The sequence below is a fragment of the Rattus norvegicus genome, chromosome 10 (assembly GCF_036323735.1).
Source record: "Rattus norvegicus strain BN/NHsdMcwi chromosome 10, GRCr8, whole genome shotgun sequence".
Lineage (NCBI taxonomy): Eukaryota > Metazoa > Chordata > Mammalia > Rodentia > Muridae > Rattus > Rattus norvegicus.
In genome coordinates, this window is record NC_086028.1 from 12,902,230 (window position 1) to 12,917,242 (window position 15,013).

A 15,013-nucleotide genomic window follows, 5' to 3' on the forward strand; every position below is an offset into this window, starting at 1 on the left:
AGAGAGTCATATGAGGTAATCTCCTGCCATTGGGAAACAAACAGAAAGACCTCTCAGTTAAAAACTCTGCCTCAAACAATACAAGCCAGAGAAGATACCAAGCAGACAAAAAAATCAAAACTACTTCTCATCGTATGCTACAGAAGGAAGTGCAGCTTTGGAGATGGCCATGGATGTGCCTCTTACACTGTCCCCAATAGTTGAATGTTGCAGGTTAACCACTGGTGTTTATGGCCCTCTACCCTCCAGAACAATAAGAATAATCTTGGAAAGAAGTGAATCAACTTCTCAATGATTTAGTATACATTTAGGTATAGTGCATGGGGATATCAAGGAAGAAATTAAAATGGCATCTGTGGAAAAGATGATGTATTAATGCAGGGGGTAGAGGTTCTCAGCTATTGACGTTTTCTAACATCCTTGGCAAGGCTACTCCAGTAGGAAGAACCAGGGCTTTGGGAGTACTGGGAAACAAGTGTTCTGGGAAACACGGTTAATGATCAGGGACCCAAATTAATGGTAGAATTAAATAATATTGACATACAAGGCTTGGTGGATACAGAAGCTGATGCTAGTATACTTTTCCAAAATCAAGACTGGCCATTTCAGGTTTACATACAGATCATAGGAATTGGTAAATTACCAGGAATAAGACAAAGGGTTGTGGGGATCAGAAGGGCAAACAGGGAAGTACAGACATTATGTGGCCGACCCAGTAATTTATGAGGAACAAATCTCTTACGACACTAGGGTATGCAAATTAATATTCTTGTGGGCTGGAGAGATGGCTCAGAGGTTAAGAGCATTGTTTGCTCTTTCAGATGTCCTAAGTTTAATTCCAAGCAACAACATGGTGGCTCACAAACATCTATACTGAGATTTGGTGCCCTCCTCTGGCCTGCAGACATACATGCAGGCAGAATGCTGCAAACATAATAAAAAATTAAATATTTTTTTAAAAAATAGCCAGCTATGGCGCAAGAGGCGGCGGCAGCGGCGGCAGCAACACAGTAGCGGTTTCAGAGCGGTTGGGCTCGTGGCAAGCGGACCAGGTCGAGTCAGTGCGTTCGCGTGAATGTGCGTTCGCCCGAGCTGGAATCGAAGCCTCTTAAAATGGCAGATGATTTGGACTTCGAGACAGGAGATGCAGGGGCCTCCGCCACCTTCCCAATGCAGTGCTCAGCATTATGTAAGAATGGTTTTGTGGTGCTCAAGGGCCGGCCGTGTAAGATCGTCGAGATGTCTACTTCGAAGACTGGCAAGCAAGGCCATGCCAAGGTCCATTTGGTTGGTACTGATAATTTTACTGGGAAGAAATATGAAGATATCTGTCCATCGACTCATAGCACGGATGTCCCCAACATCAAAAGGAATGACTTCCAGCTGATTGGCATCAGGATGGGTACTGATCCCTACTCCAGGACAGTGGGGAGGTACCTGAGGGAGACCTTGGAAAGGAGATTGAGCAGAAGTATGACTGTGGAGAAGAGATCCTGAGCACAGTCTGTCCGCTATGACAGACGAGGCAGCTGTTGCAATCAAGGCCATGGGAAAATAACTGGCTTCCTGGGTGGTGGTGGTGGTGAAAGCAGTGATCAGTGAGCCTACAGCTGCCCCTCTCCCAGCCATGGCTGGGCCCTTGGCTGGACTCCTATTAAATTTATTTGACGTTTTATATTGGCTTTCCTCACCCCTTCAAACTGTCGGAGAGACCCTGCCCTTCACCTAGCTCCCTTGGCCAGGCATGAGGGAGCCATGGCCTTGGTGAAGCTACCTGCCTCTTCTCTCGCAGCCCTGATGGGGGAAGGGAGTGGGCACTGCCTGTGGTTTAGGTTCCCCTCTCCCTTTTCCTTTTTAATTCAATTTGAAATCAGAAAGCTGTGGATTCTGGCAAATGGTCTTGTGCCTTTTATCCCACTCATCGAGATCTGGTACCCAGTTCTACATCGTCCTTCACCCCCAAGGACCACTGGGGACCAGCCCCCTTCCCTGCCTGTGTCTCTTACCAAACCCCTTTAGGGGTGGTCAGAAGAGGAGGGGGAAGGAGACACAATCCCTCGTGCATCTTGGAAGGCCTTGCCCCCATGGGCTTTACCCTTTCATGTGGGCTTGCTCCCTGACACATTGGTTAAAAACCAAACCTGAATAAAACTACAAGTTTAATATGAAAAAAATAGCCAGTTCTCTGTACCCAAATCCTGTAGGGGAGAGAGCTGGACTCTCAGAAGTGCGAAAATCCTGAGAGCTCAGAGGAGAACACCAATTCTGCTCACATTCCTGGCCCAAGAGGACCCACCTAGAGCCTTCTGGACACAGGAACCCAGAAATAGTCTAGGACAGGGCCCTTCTAGTTTCTGCCTGCCCCCAGAGCTGACCTGGTCCCACAGCTCTCTGTACCCAAATCATGTGGGGGAGAGAGCTGGACACTCAGAAGTATGGACAATCCTGAGAGCGCAGGGGAGACCACCACTTCTCTCCTGCCTAGAGCCCTCTGGACACAGGAACCTAGGAGCAGTCAGAAACAGGATCCTTCCAATCTCTGCCTGTGCCCAGAGCAGAAAGGCAGACTCCAGGAGCTCTGACAGACGTGAGAACAGAGGTAAGACCACCACTTCTGCTCCGAAAGAACTGCCTGGAGCCCTCAGAACACAGGAACCCAGGAGCAGTCTGGACAGGATCCATCCGGTTTGTTCCTGCTCCCTGAGCTGACAATGTGACATAGCTCTCTGTACCCGAATCCTGCTGAGAGAAAGCCAGTCTCCAGGAATGCAGAGAGACAGGTTTACAGGACAGTCAAGCTACTGTCAGAATAGCAAGACCAGCTAACACCGGAGAGAAGCAGATGTAGATAGGCAAAGGCAAGAACCTAAGCAACAGAAACCAGGGCTACGTGGCATCATCAGAACCCAGTTCCCCCACCACAGTGGACCCTGGATACCTCAACACATTGAAAGAGCAATATTTGGATTTAAAATCACATCTCATGATTATGATAGTGGACTTTAAGAAGGACATAAATAACTCTCTTAATGAAATACAGGACAACACAGATAAACAAGTAGAAGTCCTTAAAGAGGCAACAAAAAAATCCCTTAAAGAATTACAGGAGGCACTCAATTGGCAGGTCCCGGACACCACCCGGACCTGAAGGGACCCCGTTAACAGCTCCCTGTACCCAAATCCTGTGGGAGGGAGAGCTAAACCTTCAGAGGGGCAGACATGCCTAGGAAGAGAGAAGAGACTACACTCAGCCCACATTTCTGACTCCAGAGGAAAGCACCTAACGACATCTGGGACCACTGTGCACCAGAGCCCCAGAAAAAGGCAGAACAAGCCCTTCTGCTTGCCGCCTTCACGGAGAGCTCAAAAGCAGCCTCCCAGGAGCAACTTCAGCCAAGGGACCAGAGGAAAGACCAACTTTTCTGCTCCAAGTGACCTGCCTGGTGGACTCAGGACACACGCCCACATGAACAGCTGAAGACCAGTAGACAGGAAAGACTACACACCAGAAACCAGAACTCTCTGTTCCCATAACAGGCTGAAAGAAAACAGGAAAACAGGTCTATAGCACTCCTGACACACAAGCCTACAGGATGGTCTAGCCATTCTCAGAAATAGCAGAACAAGGTAACACCAGATACAACCTGATGGCAAGAGGCAAATGCAGGAACCCTAGCAACAGAAACCAAGACTATATGGCATCACCTAAGCCCAATTCTCCTACCAAAGCAAACACTGAATATCCAAACACACCAGAAAAGCAAGATCTTGATTTGTAAATCACATTTGACCATGATGATGGAGAACGTCAAGAAAGACATAAAGAACTCCCTTAGAGAAACACAGGAAAACATATACAAGTAGAAGCCCACAGAGAGGAATCACAAAAATCCATGAAAAAATTCCAGGAAAACACAACCAAACAGGTGAAGGAACTAAAAATGGAAATAGAAGCAGTAAAAAAGCACAAAGTGAGACAACCCTGGATATAGAAAACAAAAGGAAGAGACAAGGAGCTGTAGATACAAGCAACACCAACAGAATACAAGAGATGGAAGAGAAAATCTAAGGAGCAGAAGATTCCATAGAAATCATTGACACAACTGTCAAAGATAATGTAAAATGGAAAAAGCTACTGGTCCAAAACATACATGAAATCGAGGACTCAATGAAAAGATCAAATCTAAGGATAATAGGTATAGAAGAGAGTGAAGACTCCCACCTCAAAGGACCAGTAAATATCTTCAACAAATTTATAGAAGAAAACTTTCCTAACCTAAAGAAAGAGATGCCCATAAACAAACAAGAAGCCTACAGAACTCCAAATAGATTGGACCAGAAAAGAAACTCCTCCCATCACATAATAGTCAAAACACCAAATGAGCAAAATAAAGAAAGAATATTAAAAGCAGTAAGGGAAAAAGGTCAAGTAACATATTAAGGCAGACCTATCAGAATTACACCAGACATCTCACCAGAGACTATGAAAGCCAGAAGATCCTGCACAGATGTCATACAGACCCTAAGAGAACACAAATGCCAGCCCAGGTTACTGTATCCAGCAAAACTCTCAACTAACATAGATGGAAAAACCAAGATATTCCATGACAAAACCAAATTTACACAATATCTTTCTACAAATCCAGCACTACAAAGGATAATAAATGGTAAAGCCCAACACAAGGAGGCAAGCTACACCCTAGAAAAAGCAAGAAGTTAATCATCTTGGCAACAAAACAGACAGAAGAAAAGCACACAAACATAACCTCATATCCAAATATGAATATAACAGGAAGCAATAATCACTATTCCTTAATATCGCTCAACATCAATGGCCTCAACTCTCCAATAAAAAGACATAGATTAACAAACTGGATACGCAATGAGGACCCTGCATTCTGCTGCCTACAGGAAACACAACTCAGAGAAAAAGACAGACACTACCTCAGAGTGAAAGGCTGGAAAACAACTTTCCAAGCAAATGTTCTGAAGAAGCAACCTGGAGTACCATTCTAATGTTGAATAAAATCAATTTCCAACCAAAAGTCATCAAAAAAGATAAGGAAGGACACTTCATATTCATCAAAGGAAAAATCCACCAAAATCAACTCTCAATCCTAAATATCTATGCTCCAAATACAAGGGCACCTACATACACAAAAGAAACCTTACTAAAGCTCAAAATACACATTGCACCTCACACAATAATAGTAGGAGATTTCAACACCCCACTCTCATCAATGGACAGATCATGGAAACAGAAATTAAATAGAGACATAGACAGACTAACAGAAGTCATGAACCAATAGACTTAACAGATATTTATAGAACATTCTATCCTAAAACAAAAGGATATACTGACTTCTCACAACCTCATGGTACTTTCTCCAAAATTAACCATATAATTGGTCAGAAAACAGGCCTCAACAGATACAGAAAGATAGAAATAGTGCCATGCGTCCTATCAGACCACAACGGGCTACAGCTGGTCGTCAATAACAATAAGGGAAGAATGCCCACATATACATGGAAGTTGAACAATGTTCTACTCAATCATAACCTGGTCAAGGAAGAAATAAAGAAAGAAATTAAAGACTTCTTAGAATTTAGTGAAAATGTAGGTACAATATACCCAAACAATGAAAGCTGTGCTAAGAGGAAAATGCATAGCTCTGAGTGCCTGAAGAAAGAAACAGGAGAGAGCATATATCAGCAACTTGAGAGCACACATAAAGCTCTGGAACAAAAAGAAGCAAATACACCCAGGAGGAGTAGAAGGCTGGAAATAATCAAACTCAGAGCTAAAATCAACCAAGTAGAAACAAAAAGGACTATACAAAGAATCAACAGAACCAAAAGTTGGGTCTTTGAGAAAATCAAGAAGATAGATAAACCCTTAGCCAGACTAACGAGGGGACACAGTGCGTCCAAATTAACAAAATCAGAAATGAAAAGGGAGACATAACTACAGAATCAGAGAAAATTCAAAAAATCATCAGATGCTACTACAAAAGTCTATATTCAACAAAACTTGAAAATCTGCTGGAAATGGACAATTTCCTAGACATATACCAGGTACCAAAGTTAAATCAGGAACAGATAAACCAGTTAAACAACCCGATAACTCCTAATGAAATAGAAGCAGTCATTAAAGGTCTCCCAACCAAAAAGAGCCCAAATCCAGACAGGTTCAGTGCAGAATTCTATCAGACCTTCATAGAAGACCTCATACCAATACTATCCAAACTATTCCACAAAATTGAAACAGATGGAGAACTACCGAATTCCTTCTATAAACCCACAATTATTCTTATACCTAACCCACACAAAGACAAAACAAAGAAAGAGAACTTCAGACCAATTTCCCTTATGAATATCGACGCAAAAAGACTCAATTAAATTCTGGCAAACCGAATCCAAGAGCCCATAAAAAAATCATCCATCATGATCAACTAGGCTTCATCACAGGCATGCAGGGATGGTTTAATATACAGAAAACCATCAACGTGATCCACTATATAAACAAACTGAAAGATAAAAAACCACATAATCATTTCATTAGATGCTGAGAAACCGTTTGACAAAATTCAACATCCCTTCATGATAAAAGTCCTGTAAAGAATAGGAATTCAAGGCCCATACCTAAACATACTAAAAGCCATATACAGCAAACCAGTTGCTAACATTAAACTAAATGGAGAGAAACTTGAAGCAATCCCACTAAAATCAGGGACTAGACAAGGCTGCCCACGGGACTAGACAAGGCTGCCCACTCTCTCCCTACTTATACAATAAGTTCTTGAAGTTCTAGCCAGAGTAATCAGACAACAAAAGCAGATCAAAGGGATACAGATTGGAAAGGAAGAAGTAAAAATATCACTATTTGCAGATGATATGATAGTATATTTAAGTGATCCCAAAAGTTCCACCACAGAACTACTAAGCCTGATGAACAGCTTCAGCAAAGTGGCTGGGTATAAAATTAACTCAAACAAATCAGTAGCCTTCCTCTACACAAAAGAGAAACAAGCCGAGAAAGAAATTAGGGAAACGACACCCTTCATAATAGATCCAAATAATATAAAGTACCTCGGTGTGACTTTAACCAAGCAAGTAAAAGATCTGTACAATAAGAACTTCAAGACTCTGAAAAAGAAATTGAAGAAGACCTCAGAAGCTGGAAAGGGGGGTTGGGGAGTTAGCTCAGCGGTACAGTGCTTACCTAGGAAGCACAAGGCCCTGGGTTCAGTCCCCAGCTCCGGAAAAAAAAAAAGAACCAAAAAAAAAAAAAAAAAAGAAGCTGGAAAGATCTCCCATGCTCATGGATTGGCAGGATTAATAGAGTAAAAATGGCCATTTTACCAAAAGCAATCTACAGATTCAATGCAATCCGCATCAAAATACCAATCCAATTCTTCAAAGAGTTAGACAGAACAATTTGCAAATTCATCTGGAATAACAAAAAAACCAGGATAGCTACAACTATCCTCAACAATAAAGGGACTTCAGGGGGAATCACTATCCCTGAACTCAAGCAGTATTACAGAGCAATAGTGATTAAAAACTGCAGGGTATTGGTACAGAGACAGACAGATAGACCAATGGAACAGAATTGAAGACCCAGAAATGAACCCACACACCTATGGTCACTTGATTTTTGACAAAGGAGCCAAAACTATCCAATGGAAAAAAGATAGCATTTTCAGCAAATGGTGCTGGTTCTACTGGAGGTCAACATGTAGAAGAATGCAGATCGATCCATGCTTATCACCCTGTACAAAGCTTAAGTCCAAGTGGATCAAGGACCTCCACATCAAACCAGATACACTCAATCTAATAGAAGAAAAAGTGGAGAAGAATCTCGAACACATGGGCACTGGAAAAAATTTCCTGAACAAAACACCAATGGCTTATGCTCTAAGATCAAGAATCAACAAATGGGATCTCATAAAACTGCAAAGCTTCTGTAAGGCAAAGGACACTGTGGTTAGGACAAAACGGCAACCAACAGATTGGGAAAAGGTCTTTACCAATCCTACAACAGATAGAGGGCTGATATCCAAAATATACAAAAACTCAAGAAGTTAGACTGCAGGGAGACAAATAACCCTATTAAAAAATGGAGCTAAACAAAGAATTCACAGCTGAGGAATGCCGAATGGCTGAGAAACACCTAAAGAAATGTTCAACATCTTTAGTCATAAGGGAAATGCAAATCAAAACAACCCTGAGATTTCACCTCATACCAATGAGAATGGCTAAGATCAAAAACTCAGGTCACAGCAAATGCTGGGGAGGATGCAGAGAAAGAGGAACACTCCTCCATTGTTGGTGAGATTGCAGACTGGTACAACCATTCTGGAAATCAGTCTGGAGGTTCCTCAGAAAATTGGACATTGAACTGCCTGAGGACCCAGCTATACCTCTCTTGGGCATATACCCAAAAGATGCCCCAACATATAACAAAGACACGTGCTCCACTATGTTCATAGCAGCCTTATTTATACTAGCCAGAAGCTGGAAAGAACCCAGATGCCCTTCAACAGAGGAATGGATACAGAAAATGTGGTACATCTACACAATGGAATATTACACAGCTATCAAAAACAATGACTGTATGAAATTCATAGGCAAAAGGTCGGAACTGGAAAATATCATCCTGAGTGAGGTAACCCAATCAGAGAAAAACACACATGGTATGCACTCATTGATAAGTTGCTATTAGCCCAAATGCTTGAATTAGCCTAGATGCACAGAACACATGAAACTCAAGACGGATGACCAAAATGTGAATATTTCACTCCTTTGTTAAAAGGGGAACAAGAATACCATTGGGAGGGAATAGGGAGGCAACATTTAGAACAGAGGCAGAAGGAACACCCATTCAGAGCCTGCCCCACATGTGGCCCATTACATATACAGCCACCAAACTAGATAAGATGGATGAAGCAAAGAAGTGCAGGCCGACAGGAACCAGATGTAGATCTCTCCTGAGAGACACAGCCAGAATACAGCAAATACATAGGCGAATGCCATCATTAAGCCACTGAACTGAGAATGGGACCCCCGTTGAAGGAATCAGAAAAAGGACTGAAAGAGTTTGAAGGGGCTTGAGACCCCATGTAAACACCAATGCCAACCAACCATAGCTTCCAGGGGCTAATTCATTACCCAAAGACTATACATAGACTGACCCTGGGCTCCAACCTCATAGGTAGCAATGAATAGCCTAGTAAGAGCACCAGTGGAAGGGGAAGCCCTTGGTTCTGCCAAGACTGAACCCCCAGTGAACATGATTGTTGGGAGGAGCACAGTAATGGGGGAAGGATGGGGAGGGGGACACCCATAGAGAAGGGGAGTCAGAGGGTTTAGGGGGATATTGTCCTGGAATCCAGGAAAGGGAATAACAATCGAAATGTAAATAAGAAATATCCAAGTTAATAAAGATGGAAAAAAAAAAGAATTACAGGAAAACTAAGCCAAACAGGTAAGGAAATTGAACAAAACCATTCAGGATGTAAAAATGGAAATAGAAACAATAAAGAAATCACAAAAAGAGAAAACCCTGAAGAACCTAGGAAAGAGATCAGGAGTCACAGACACAAGCAATAACAACAGACTACAAGATATAGAAGAGAGAATCACAGGGGCAGAAGATACCATACATTGAAACAATAGTCACATAAAATGTAAAATACAAGAATATCCTAACCCAAAACATCCAGGAAATGCAGGACACAATAATACCATCAACCCTAAAGATAATAGGTATAGAGGAAAATGACTCCCAAATTAAAGGGCAAGTAAATATCTTCAACAAAATTATAGAAGAAAACTTTCCTAACCTAAAGAAAGTGGTACCCATAAACATACAAGAAACCTACAGAACTGCAAATAGATTGGACCAGAAAAGAAATTTCTCCCATCACATAATAGTCAAAACATCAAATACACAAAACAAAGAAAGAATATTAAAATCAGTAAGAGAAAAAGGTCAGGTAACATATAAAGGCAGACATATCAGAATTACACCAAACTTCTCACCACAGACTATGAAAGCCAAAAGATCATGGGCAGATGTCATACAGACCCAAAGAGAACACAAATGCCAGCTCAAGCTACTATAGCCACCAAACTCTCAATCAACATTGATTAAAAAACCAAGATATTCTGTGACAAAACCAAATATACACAATATCTTGCCACAAATACAGCCCTAAAAAGATAATAAATGGAAAATTCCAACCCAAAGAAAGAAAATACACAGTAGAAACAGCAAAAAAAAGTATCTTCTTGCAACAAATCCAAAAGAAGACACACAAATATAACTCTACCTCTAACAACAGGAAACAACAATCACTATTCCTTAATATCTCTTAATATTAGTGGACTCAATTCCTCAATTAAAAAAAAACACAGACTAACAGACTGGATATCTAAAGAGGACTCAGAATTTTGCTGCATACAGGAAACACACCTCAGTGACAAAGACAGACACTACCTCAGAATAAAAGGCTAGAAAACAATTTTCCAAGCAAATGGTCTCAAGAAACAAGCTGGAGTAGCCATTCAAATATCCAGTAAAATCGACTTTCAGCCAAAAATTATCAAAATAGATAAGGAAGGACACTTCATATTCATCAAATGAAAAATTCACCCAGATGAACTCTCAATCCTGAATATCTATGCTCCAAATGCAAGGTAGCTACATTCATAAAAGAAACCTAACTAAAGCTCAAAGCACACATTGCACCTCACACAATAATAGTAGGAGGCTTCAACACCACACTCTCAGCAAAGGACAGATCATGAAAACAGAAACTAAACAGAAACACACAGAAAAGAAGAGAAGTTATGAATCAAATGAATTTAACAGATATCTATAGAACATTTCATCCTAAAACAAAAAGAGTATACCTTCTTCTCAGCACGTCATGGTACCTTTTTCAAAATTGACCATATAATCAGTCACAAAACAAGCCTCAACATATACAAGAAGATGGAAATAATATCATGTATCCTATCAGATAACCACAGACTATTCCTTCAATAGGCTGGTCTTCAATAACAACAAAAATGACAGAAAGCCCACATACACATGGAAGTTACACAACACTCTACTCAATGATAACTTGGTCAATGCAGAAATAAAGAAATTAAAGACTCCTTAAAATTTAATGAAAATGAAGGCACAACAAACCCAAAATTATGGGATGCAGTGAAAGCAGTGCTAAGAGGAAAATGTATACCTCTGAGTGCCTCCAAAAAAAATTCGAGATAGCATACATTAACAGCTTGACAGCACACCTATAACAAAAAGAACAAAAAGAAGCAAATTCACATACAAGGAGTAGAGGGTAGAAAACAAACTCAGAAGTGAAATCAACCAAGTAGAAACAAAAAGAACTATACAAGGAATCAAAAAAAAAAAAAAACAGGAGCTGGTTCTTTGAGAAAATCAACAAGACAGATAAACCCTTAGCGAGACTAACTAGAGGGCACATAGGAAGTAACAAAATGTTAACAAAATCAGAAATGAAAAGGGAGACATAACAACAGAATCTGAGTTAATTTAAATGATCATCAGATCCTACTACAAAAACCTATATTCAACAAAATTAGAAAATCTGGATGAAATGAACAATTTTCTAGACAAATACCAGGTACCAAATTTAAATCAGGATCAAATAAACCATCTAAACAGTCCCATAACTCCTAAAGAAATAGAAGCAGTTATTAAAAGTTTCCCAACCAAAAAAGCCCAGGACCAGATGAGTTTCATGGAGAATTCTATCAGACCTTCATAGAAGAACTAATACCAATACTGACCAAACTATTCCACAAAATAGAAATAGAATGAGCACTATCCAATTCCTTCTTTGAAGTCACAATTACATTTATACCTAAAACACACAAAAAACACTGCAAAGAAAGAGAATTTCAGACCAACTTCCCTGATGAATATCGATGGAAAAATACTCAATAAAATTCTGGCAAACTGAGTCCAAAAAACCTATCAAAACAATCATTCACCATGATCAAGTAGGCTTCATCCTGGGAATGCAAGGATGGTTCAATATACAGAAATCAATCAACGTAATCCACTATGTAAACAAACTGAGGAAAAAAGTCGCATGACCATTTTATTAGATGCTGAGAAAGCATTTGACAAAATTCAACATCCCTTCATGATAAAAGTCCTGGAAAGAATAGGAATTCAAGGCCCATACCTAAACATACTAAAAGCCATATACAGCAAACCAGTAGCTAACATTAAACTAAATGGAGAGAAACTTGAAGCAATCCCACTAAAATCAGGGACTAGGCAAAGCTGCCCACTTTCTCCTTACTTATTCAATATAGTACTTGAAGTCCTAGCCAAAGCAGTAAGACAACAAAAAGAGGTCAAATGGATACAAGTTGGAAAGGAAGAAGTAAAAATATCACTATTTGCAGATTATATGATTGTATACTTAAGTGACCCCAAAAGTTCCACCAGAGAATGAATAAGCCTGATAAACAACTTCAGCAAAGTGCCTGGATATAAAATTAACTCAAACAAATCAGTAGCCTTCGTCTACTCAAAAAACCTGAGAAAGAAATGAAAGAGATGACACCATTCACAATAGTCAAAAATAATATAAAATACCTGGGTATGACTCTAACCAAGCAAGTAAAATATCTGCATGATAAGAACTTCAAGTCTCTGATAAAAGAAATTGAAGAAGATCTCAGAAGATGGAAGGATTTCCCATGCTCATGGATTAACAGGATTAATATTGTAAAAAATGGCCATCTTGCCAAAGGCAGTCTACAGGTTCAATGCAATTCCCATTAAAATTCCAACTCAATTATTCATAGAATTAGACAGAAAATGTGCAAATTCATTTGGAAAAGCTAAATACCCAGGAGAGTAAAAACTATTCTCTACAATGAAAGAATTTCTGAGGGAAATCACCATCCCTAACTTCAACAAGAGAAGATTCATAAATTTTGAAAAGCATATAAGTAGAACCCAACAGACAGTGAATGGCACTCTTGCATTGGTTCACCCTGCAATGCTTTGCTGGTCTTCACAGATCTTCACTTGTCATGAATGTCTAGAGAGAAATGCACCAAAGAACTTCCTGTGGTATCCTGGATGCTTCTTGCTGCTTCTGTAGACTTGTGCCAATTTGACAGAGCCTTGTGATGTCTTCAAGATCAAGTCACTGCTACTGATTCCTCTTTGGTGTTGGAATGGACTACCACTACTGATTTGTGTTGGATATTTTAGACTGGACTGCTGATATCCTGACAACAAAGATTGATATCACCCCAAAGACCTACTTCTAAACAAATCCACATCCCCCTTATCCTATTAACCATGTTTCTCCCCTACTTTTGATCAATGGACTAGAAGGGAGGTTGAAGAATTTAAGAACCCTTATTAAAGTAGGTTTCATAAAAAATCTAATCCTACAGTTCATGAGGTGTTCCATTTTAGACTGGGAACAGCAGGGCTAGAGCAGCAAATAATGTTACTGACTGTTACCTCAGGATGGCAAACAGCAGTGCCCAGCACTTAGTTCCACTACCCAGATCTGGTTACCATATACATGCCCTTCTACTCATCTAAGGCTGGGCTCAACTGGACTCTAGGGAAACAGAACCAAATTGCAAAAGTAGATATTCTCATACACACACACACACACACACACACACACACACACACGCACGCACGCACGCACGCACGCACGCACGCACGCACACACCACTAAAACAAAATAACAACAAATCCTGTCTAAAAAAAAAAACAAAAAACAACAAAAAATCAAATAAAGCAATAGTTTCTACCCTCTTCTATTGTTTTGGCCTGTGTGTCAACTGTGAGTCACCAGGACTTGTCACCAGCTTTTGGTGCCGCTTTTAGAAATATGGCATTTGTTAGTGGTCTCAGGCAAGGAAGTAGGTTCAGATAAGAATATTAGAAACAGAGACCATGGGGCTTTTTTTACTTCTTTGCTGAACTGCTACCTTAAGTGACCTCTTTGCTTAACTACTATCTTGTGTGATCTTTGCTTGATTACTTTGTCTTTGTTCTAAGAACTGACCATGTTTTTTAGATGTACCTAGAATGATATAAAAGCAGGCTGGAGATAAATAAAGCTACTTCAGCCTCAGTACAGGCTGGAGTCATATTATAATTTTCTCTGTTTTTCTTTTTCAGTCCTCACTCCCTCGGTTGAGACCCTGTCGACTGACTGAGCTGGCTTGGTCAACCAAGCTGGGTCTCATTCCCATGTTTCATCGTCTCTCCCTGGGTCTCCCCATGCACGGTCTGCTACAGAGCAGACTGTACAGGAGAGAGTCAGCGGACAAAAAGGCTCACTCCCACAGCACATCTTCCCTTTGTAAATCATGTGGCCAAAGTCAACAAGGTCCACATTCCCTCAGGAAGGACAGTGATTGGTCAGAAGCCACAACAGATGTGTAAACATTATTTTACAGGGGAGTGAATGGTAGAGGCCTGTATGTCAGTTTATTACAAAAGCTAACAACAGCAGTGCATCTGAGAAACTAGAGACCTGGATTGCATTGATTACATTTTGCAAGTCTTTTGAGACAGGAACTCATAAAACAGAAGTGTCTTCAAGCTTTCAATGTAACTGGGCCAGCATAAACTCAATCATTCCATATTTACCTTCTGAATTCTGGAATTACATGTATGAGTTACCACACATTGTTTTAAGACAAACACCAAGGGCTCATGATATGGCACATGCTTACAATCCCAGCAATCAGTTTGCTAAGGGAAGAGAATTATTTATTAATTTAAGGGCAGCCTGAATCCATGGCAAAATCCAAGTATGAAGGAGGTGGAGAGAGAAAGTAATATTATCAGAAGATAATTATAAAGGTGGGCTGGAATGTAAGTCATGAGTAGAGTACCTAGCACACCTAGTGGCTGGTTCATCCAGGTTCTGGATAAAACAATGATAGTATAGAGGACACAGCACAGCCTAGAGGTTGG

General features: G+C 40.5%; 1 pseudogene; it reads left to right on the forward strand.

Annotated features, from left to right (window-relative positions):
* The first annotated feature begins 1,054 nt into the window (after window positions 1-1,054).
* Eif5a-ps1 (eukaryotic translation initiation factor 5A-pseudogene 1) lies at window positions 1,055-2,174 on the forward strand (annotated as a pseudogene).
* The last annotated feature ends 12,839 nt before the right edge of the window (window positions 2,175-15,013 follow it).